The sequence below is a fragment of the Gossypium hirsutum genome, chromosome A08, assembly GCF_007990345.1.
Source record: "Gossypium hirsutum isolate 1008001.06 chromosome A08, Gossypium_hirsutum_v2.1, whole genome shotgun sequence".
In the NCBI taxonomy this organism is placed as follows: domain Eukaryota; kingdom Viridiplantae; phylum Streptophyta; class Magnoliopsida; order Malvales; family Malvaceae; genus Gossypium; species Gossypium hirsutum.
The window spans coordinates 8,937,780-8,946,855 of NC_053431.1; the positions used below are offsets into that span (position 1 = coordinate 8,937,780).

The window sequence follows — 9,076 nt, forward strand, 5'->3', positions numbered from 1 at the left end:
ACACTCTCTTGCAAATGGACCCGCGCCTTTGTGTTGCAAATGGGATATTTTCACGCCAGGTCCTTCCCTTGTGCATGCGCATAGGATTAGCCCTATTTCCTTTACTCTCTCTTTTGAAGTATTCATTTGGGTCCGCGATACTGCACAGCGTTTTGAGGCCTGGAATAATTTTAGTTTTAGTCCTCATATATATGTATACATTATGCGTCGGTCCTTATTTGTATTTACAAATTATCCTTTCATTTTAAATGTGATTTCAATTAGCCCCTTTTCTTTATGCGATTTTAATCAGGTTTTTCTAGATTCACTTCATGTTTTATTTATTTTACTTGTGTTTATTTACTTGTATATATCGTCTTATTTGTATCATTTACTTATTGTGATTTGGGTAACTATACTTTCATATTTTGTATACTACTTCATGTAAATATATTTTACATACACTATTATACATGTATATTTACACTTTGCATTAAAATTGATTTTATTTCATATATATCTATTACCAGCCTTATATTGTTTTTATGTATATAATTTCTTTTAAATTTATTCTTGTATTTTATTATGTAACCCTACGTAACATACTTTCTTAAGCAATTATTGTATATACGTTTATGGATATCCGTATCGAATCTATACGTTACTAAACACGTGTATTTTATATATATTTTCCTTTATACATATACAAGCATGTTTTTAAATCTATTGTGTAATTTATAATAAAATTAATTTAGCCCTATATACATTATCATTTCTATGTTCTTTTACATATGTTCGCTTTTGAATTTATATATATATATATATATGCATATATACTAATACGCTTATTACGTTAATAGATTTTTATTTATTTAAAATACTCTTTGCTTTATGATTTATTAAATATTCCCTTTATATATATATATATATATATGAAATTATTTTAGAAACTTCATTTTTTTTGTAATTATAAAATTATTATTTTTGAGTAGATCTATATATTATATTGATTAGGTATTTTTGTAGTCTATTATTTTAAACATCTTGGTATAAGAATGTGTATAATTTTTAGACTATTTTAAAAATTTATATATATATTATTATTAATCTCATGTTCCTTTTTATAATAAATTTGCATGTACATATGTTTCATAAATCTATTTTGTGTATTATGTCTTGTCATATATCTTCATTATTATTTTTTATATTATATATATATTATTTAAATCATCATGTAGTCTGTCAACTTTTAAATATATTTGTGTTTAAAATGTTTTACATGCAACTTGATTCAAATTTTCATTCTTTAATATCTATTTCAAAAATTATATATATATCCCTATTTTTAGGTAAGCTTGTCAACCTATATATATCTCAGGCTTATTAATCTTATACCATTTTGATTTCTACATTCCATTTGCTTCGCACATATCTTGTTGTTGTTTTTTTTTATATTATAGCATGAATATATTATCATTGCATTGTATTCATCTTATTGATTTGTTAATTGTTCTTCATAAGTGATTGAGATTAGGCTACGATTTTTAGATTAATCATATTCAATTGCTTATTCTGCTAGTTGATTAATGTTCTCATCCATCAAGTATCGTATCTCATGTGTGCCGTTTATCCCATATCATCATTTTCCACTTGGTTTGTGAAATGTGTTTTTTATAAAATTTAAATCTTTATGATTAATTTCGTCTCATTTCAAAAAAATACATTAATACGTTTTAAGCTAGTTTTATAAGTATTCATTCAAAAATTCTCTAAAACGAAGACGAAATTTGATATTTAGCAATTCGCGGAATCGTGCCCTAACGCGTTGGGTTGTAATTTCTCGTTGCTCAAAATAATCAAATATCCCTTCGAAATTTCACTCAGGTCTTCTAAAAATCCTCTAAAACGAAGGCAATACTCGGTGTTTGACAATTCGGGAATCATGCCCTATCGTGCTGGGTTGTGGTTTCTCGTTTGTCCAAAACGATCGAATATTCCTTTAGGCTTTCACTCATGTTTATCAAAAACCTTTCAAAGCGAAAGCGATGTTCGTTGTTTGGCGATTTGAGAATTGTGCTCTATCATGCTAGGTTACGCTTTTTCATTTGTTCAAAACAAATCGAAGATCCCTTCGGAATTTCACTCGCATGTTCTAAAGGCGAGGCAATGTTCACTGTTTGGAAATTCGAGGAATCATGCCCTACTGTGCTGGGTTTCGATTTTCTCGTTGGACCAAATAGTTGGACATTCTTTTGTAATTTTCAAATTATAAACTCCAACTCGGATTACTCAAAAAAAAGGGAACCACATTTCAAAAACATCTTTAAATTTTAGACATAAGGACAGTATTTAATCGATTTGGTACCAATTCTGGGCACAGTGAGGGTGTTAATCCTTCCTCATGCGTAACCAACTCCCGAACCCATTTTCTCAAAAGTTCGTAGACCAAAATCGTTGTTTTAGTAAATCAAAATATTTTAAAATAACCGAATTTCTAGGTGATCCGATCACACTTAAACAAAAAGATTGGTGGCGACTCCATTTCAGTTTTTCAAAAGTCGATTCCCTCATTTTTATTAAAACCTAAAATTTTAAATAAAAAGGATGGTTTCGAAAAATAAGAAACAAGCATCAAAGTGCAGCTTAATCAGGCAGACGAAATAAGTAGAATCTTAATACCCAATAGAAAACTAAATAATTGATTACTAAATAAATATATATAAAAATAAATGAGCAAGCAAAATACGAATTAAATCAACAAAACAAATGACCCTAAAATATATGCAGAATATTTGCGAATGTCCAAAACCAACTTAAGTATAAAATTATCAAGAAAAAAACTGTAATTGAGTAAGAACCAACAATATCAGTAAAGCAATAGTAATAATAACAATATATCAACCTAATAGAAATAAGATAGAACAGTAATAAAGAAATAAGAGTAGTAATAATAATAATAATAATAATAATAATAATAATAGTAATAACAAAACAATTAAAATAATGTAAAGGAATTAGAGGTGAAAAAGAGGAAACTGATAGTGGTGGTCGATGGTGGTCGCGACGGTGTATGGTTGCTGAACAGTGGGAGTCTAGTTGAGGGGATGGGTGGTTGTATGAGCGAGGGAGGAGAGGGGGTCGTGGGCTGTGGGGGTGAACAAAGAGGGAGAAAGGGAAATGAAGAAAGAAAGAAGGGGGAAAAGGGAACGGGGGTGTCGGTTGCCGGTGGCTCGTTGAAAAATGGTGGCCGAAGTAGGAAGGATGAATTGTGAAAGGGGGTGTGATGGTAGTGGGGTTTAAATAGGAATGGAGGAAATTAGGGTTAGGATTTCAAATAAAAAGGGGGCCACGGTCGTACAGGCCTCTTTTTGGACCACATGGTCGTGGCCCACACCCGTGTGTCTCACTCCTAACCCGTGTTTTTCGTGAAATTTTAAGTCAGTATCGTCTACAACCTGTGGACATGCCCGTGTGTCCAGGCCGTGTAGCATACATGGCTGCATCGCACGACCGTGTGCTCTCTCGTTCGTTTCTCCCACGTCTGTGTGTCTTTCACCATGCCCGTTTTCTGTAGTCAGGATTCCTCACGACTTTTGAGCACAGCCACGGGATATGCCCGTTTTCCATTTTGACTTAAAAATTTCAAAGTGTGTGCTCCGGTTCCTACACGGCCTCAGGCACGCCCGTGTTTTATGACCGTGTGGTTTACACAGCTACATCGCACGGCCGTGGTGATTTATCACATTCCGTGCCTCTGCCAACTTTTGGAAAATTGAAGTGCGGTTTCCTTACAGTCTGAGACACGCCTGTGTCTCATAGTCGTGTGGTTTGCACGGCTGTATCGCTCGGTCGTGGCTAGTTATCGCAGCCCATGTGTCATCCTGCCTTGGAAAAATGTTTGTCCTATTTTAACACGGCCATGGACACACTCATGTGTCCAGGTCGTGTTCGCCACTGTCGAATGCCAATACTAAGGTTGTAATAGTTTACACGATTCAAAGCATGCCCATGTCTCCACCCCGTGGTGAGCACACGGTGTAGGACACGCCCGTGTGTCAGGCCGTGTGTGTCAAAAATACCTGCATTTAAACTATGAAAAATGAATGAAAGAAAAATAAACTTAATTAGTGGGGTTAGTACTCGGGTTGCCTCCCGATGAGCGCTTATTTAAAGTCTAAGCTCGACTTTACCTTGTGGTATATTTAGGCAGGTTCGCGGAGCCGTAGCTCATCTCTATAATCTTTAAAATCCTCGCCGTTATAAAGTTTAAGACCATGTCCGTTTAGCTTGAATGTGTCGTGGGTTGGATGACCTACCTCTACTGTGCCATATGGAAAAACGGTTTGGACTATGAATAGACCTAACCATCGTGATTTTAACTTCCCAGGAAATAATTTGATCCTTGAATTGTATAGCAAGACAAGGTCTCCAGCTTCAAATTGCTTGTGTTGCTTTAAACGAGCATCATGGCGGCACTTCGTTGCTTCCTTGTATAATCGTGAATTCTTATATGCATTAGCTCGCCATTCATTTAGCTAATTCAACTGCATCAACCTTATCTCACCTACAAGTTTGAGATCAAAGTTCAGAAACTTTATAGCCCAGAATGCTTTGTGTTCTAGTTCAAACGGTAAATGACAAATTTTCCCATAAACAAGTCTGCAAGGAGACGTTCCTATGGGGTCTTAAAAGCAGTTCTATAAGCCCATAAAGCATCATCTACTTTCATTGCCCAATCCTTTCTATTTGACTCTACAGTCTTTTCTAGGATACGTTTAAGCTTTCGGTTTGCTACTTCGACTTGACCACTAGTCTGAGGATGGTAAGGGGTGGTTGTTTTGTGGTAAACTTCATATTTCTTAAGGGTTTTATCAAATTGATCATTACAAAAATGAGTACCCCTATCACTGATAATTGCTCTAGGTGTTCCAAATCGAGAGAAGAGTTTTTTGAGGAACCTCACCACCTCTTTAGCATCATTAGTAGGTAAAGCTTAGGCTTATACCCATTTTGGACATATAATCAACGGCTACTAAGATGTATTTATTCCCAAATGAGCTAGGGAATGGACCCATAAAATCAATATCCCACACATCAAATATTTCACATGAAAGTATATACGTTTGAGGCATTTCGTCATGTTTGGATATATTACCTGTTCGTTGGCATTTATTACAAGATGTAACATACCTGTTGGCATCTTTGAATAGTGTGGGCCAATAAAAACCTGATTCGAGTGCTTTATGTGTGGTCTTAGTCCTACTGTAATGTCCTCCAGTCGGTTCTGAGTGGCAATATTCCAAGATTTTAATTGCTTCTGACTTTGTAATGCATCTTCTAATGACTTGATTTGCACATATACGGAAAAGAAAATGATCTTCCCAAATATAGTTTTTAACATCAGTAAAGAATCGTTTCTTTTGCTGATGTGTCAACCCTTTTGGTGTAACATTAGCATCTAAATAGTTCGCAATGTCTGCAAACCAAGGTTCCTCGGAGTCAGATTTAGCAAAGAGTTGTTCTTCAAGGAACGAGTCATTTATCTCATATTCATTAAGCTCCTTAAGATGTGGGTTTTCTAATCTGGATAGATGATTTGCTGCAAGATTTTCCGCTCCCTTCTTATCTTGAATTTCTAAATTGAATTCCTACAACAATAATATCCATCTTATTAGGCGAGGTTTTGCGACTGTTTTAGTAAGGAGGTATCGAAGAGCTGAAAGGTCAGTGTAAACGACAACTCTAGATAATATTAAATATGGTCTAAATTTATCAAATGTAAAAACCACAGCCAATAATTCTTTCTTAGTCGTCATATAATTTTCTTATGCAGCTGTCAATGTCTTGCTAGCATAATAGATTGGTTGAAAATGCTTGTCTTTTCGCTGTCCAAGAACCGCATCTACTGCAAAATCACTCGCGTCACACATTATTTCAAAAGGTAAATTCCAATCAGGTACAACTACAATTGGAGCATTAATTAATTTATCCTTAAGAGCATTAAATGCTTCTAAACATTCTTGATTGAAATTGAAAGGCACATCTTCTTCTAGTAAATTCGTTAAAAGGCTTAGCTATTTTAGAAAAATCCTTGGTAAATCTTCTATCCAGCATGACCTAAAAAGCTTCGAATAGCCTTAACTAAACTAAGGGCAGGTAATTTATCAATAGTTTCAACTTTTGCTTTGTCAACCTCGATCCCCTTGCTAGAAATTTTGTGGCCTAACAAAATCTCTTCACGAACCATGAAGTGACATTTTTCCAAATTCAGTACAAAGTTCGTTTCTTCACATCTCATTAGAACTTGTTTTAAAATTTTAAGGCAAAGATGGAAAGAGTTACCGAATACCGAGAAGTCATCCATAAATACCTCTACAAGTTCATCAAAAATGGCCAACATGTATTGCTGAAAAGTAGTAGGGGCATTACATAATCCAAAAGGCATTCATCGATAAGCAAACATACCGTATGGACATGTAAATGTCGTTTTTTCTTGATCCTCAGGAGCTATTGGGATTTGGAAGTAACCAGAGAGTCCATCTAGGAAGCAATAATACATATGCCTAGATAATCTTTCTAACATCTGATCAATGAATGGTAAGGGAATACGATCTTTTCTTGTGGCATCGTTCAATTTCCTATAGTCAATGCAAACTCTCCATCCCGTGACTGTTTGTGTTAGGATCAATTCGTTCTTCTTATTAGCCACAACAGTCATGCCTCCTTTCTTAGGGACAACCTACATGGGACTCACCCAAGAACTGTCAGAAATAGGATAAATAATTTCTGCATCTAGAAGTTTAATTACATCAGCTTTTACGATTTCTTTCATGTTAGGATTCATTCGTCTTTGAGTTTGCACGCAAAGTTTATATTCATCTTCCAGTAAAATTTTATGTGTGCAAAAAGAAGGACTGATCCCTCTTATGTCAGAAATCTTCCAAGCTATAGCTCTTTTATGCTCCTTCAATACTTGAAGTAACTCGTCATTTTCGATTGGTTGTAAATTTGAAGCAATAATCATTGGTAATGTGGAATTATTTCCAAGAAACGTATATTCTAGATGATTTGGTAGTTGCTTTAATTCCAATTTAGGAGGTTCTTCAACATAGGGTTTTAATTTCAATTCATTGTTTACCTCAATACCCTCATAATACTTCTGTCGCAGTGAAGACTCAGTAGAATTTAATTCAGCTTTTGTCTTACCTAACACAGGATCATCGTCATTTACCTACTCTTCTTGTGCAAGATACAGTTCCAACGTGTCCTTATGAACGATTTCCTGTAATGAATCTTGAGTAGCATGATCAATAGAATCAATAAAATAGCAGGAGTCATCTTGTTCTCTAGAAAATCTTATGGTATTATAAATTTTGGAAATAATCTATTCGTCAGCTACTCTAAGTACAAGTTTACCGTCACCTACATCAAAGACAACCTTAGCAGTGGCTAAAAATGGGCGACCTAAAATTAAAGGCACCTCAACATCCTCATGCATGTCAAGCACAAGAAAATCAACAGGAAATATAAATTTATCTACTTTTACTAGTACGTCTTCAATAATAGTCCTAGGATATTTAATGGATCTGTCAGCTAGTTGAATACTCATCCTAGTAGGTTTTGGTTTCCCAAGGCCAAGTTGCTTGAACATTTTGTAAGGCATCAAATTTATGCTAGCGCCTAAATCAGCTAGTGCCTTCTCAACATTTAAACTACCAATTAAGCAAGGAATAGTAAAACTTCCTGGATCTTTCAGTTTGGTTGGTAGTTTATTTTGGAGTATGGTCGAGCACTCATTGTTGAGTTCTACTATAGACAACTCTTGAAACTTCCTTTTATTTATTAGGAGCTCCTTAAAAAATTTTGCATATGTAGGCATCTGCGAAATAGCTTCAACAAAAGGTAAGTTAATATACAACTGTTTAAAAAGTTCAAGAAATTTACCGAATTATGCGTTTATGTGGTCTTTCTTCAACTTTGTTGGATACGGGATTAGTGGTTTATATTCCCTCAGCACCGGTTTTTCACTTATTTTAGGTTTTACCTCCTCATCCTCCTTCCTATCAGCTTCTTGTGGTAGCTTCTTTTTAGATTCAGCTAACACTTTCCCACTCCTTAGTGTAACTGCTTTCGTATGCTCTTTTGGATTGGGTTCGGTGTTACTAGGCAGACTCCCTGGTGGTCTTTCTGAAATCATCTTAGCCAGCTGTCCTATTTGATTCTTGAGCCCTTGAATCGATGCTTGTTGATTTTTAAGTGTTGTTTCAGTGTTTTGAAAATGAGTTTCTGCTACTGAAATAAGCTTTGTCATCATCTCTTCAAGGTTCGACTTTTTCTCTTGCTAGTAAGATTGTTGTTGGAAGCCTGGAGGGGGTGGTGGTCTCTGATTCCCTTGGCCTTCCCATGAGAAATTTGGATGGTTCCTCCAACCTGCATTGTAAGTGTTACTGTAAGGATTCTTTTGAGGTCGAGGATTATTACCCATATAATTTTTTTGCTCATTCTCCATGTTGGAGCCGAATGGCAAATATTCTGAATTGCCCATTCCACCTCCACTCGTGTCACACTGCATTACCGGATGTACTGATTTCGTTGGTTTTGTTCTCTTAACTTGCCGCTGATAATTATTTAGTGACATCTCTTCAATAAACTCATAAGCCTCCTCAAGTGTTTTGTTATTTATGGTTCCATCGGCCGCTGCATCGATTATCTATCTAGTTGAGGGATTCAAACCATTGTGGAAAGTTTGAACCTATAGCCATAAAGGTAACCCATGGTGAGGGCACCTTCTCAATAAATCCTTGTACCTTTCCCATGCATCATATGGTGTTTCTAAATCCATCTACACAAAAGAAGAGATATCATTACTCAATTTAGCCGTTCTAGCCAGCGAAAAATATTTGAGTAAAAATTTTTCTGTTATTTGTTCCCAAGTAGTGATTGATCTTCCTGGTAATGAGTTCAACAACTGTTTAGCCTTATTCCTTAATGAGAAGGGAAACAACCAAAGGCGAATGACATCGTTAGAAACACCATTGATCTTAAAGGTGTCGCAAAATTCTAGAAAATTTGCTAAATGAGTGTTTGGATCCTCCTC

At 35.3% G+C, this 9,076-nt stretch overlaps 1 non-coding gene across 1 annotated transcript; it reads left to right on the plus strand.

Annotated features, from left to right (window-relative positions):
- The first annotated feature begins 8,747 nt into the window (after positions 1-8,747).
- On the plus strand, positions 8,748-8,854 carry LOC121205592 (small nucleolar RNA R71). The gene has a single exon (XR_005900668.1). It is a non-coding gene; the product is annotated as a small nucleolar RNA R71 (small nucleolar RNA).
- The last annotated feature ends 222 nt before the right edge of the window (positions 8,855-9,076 follow it).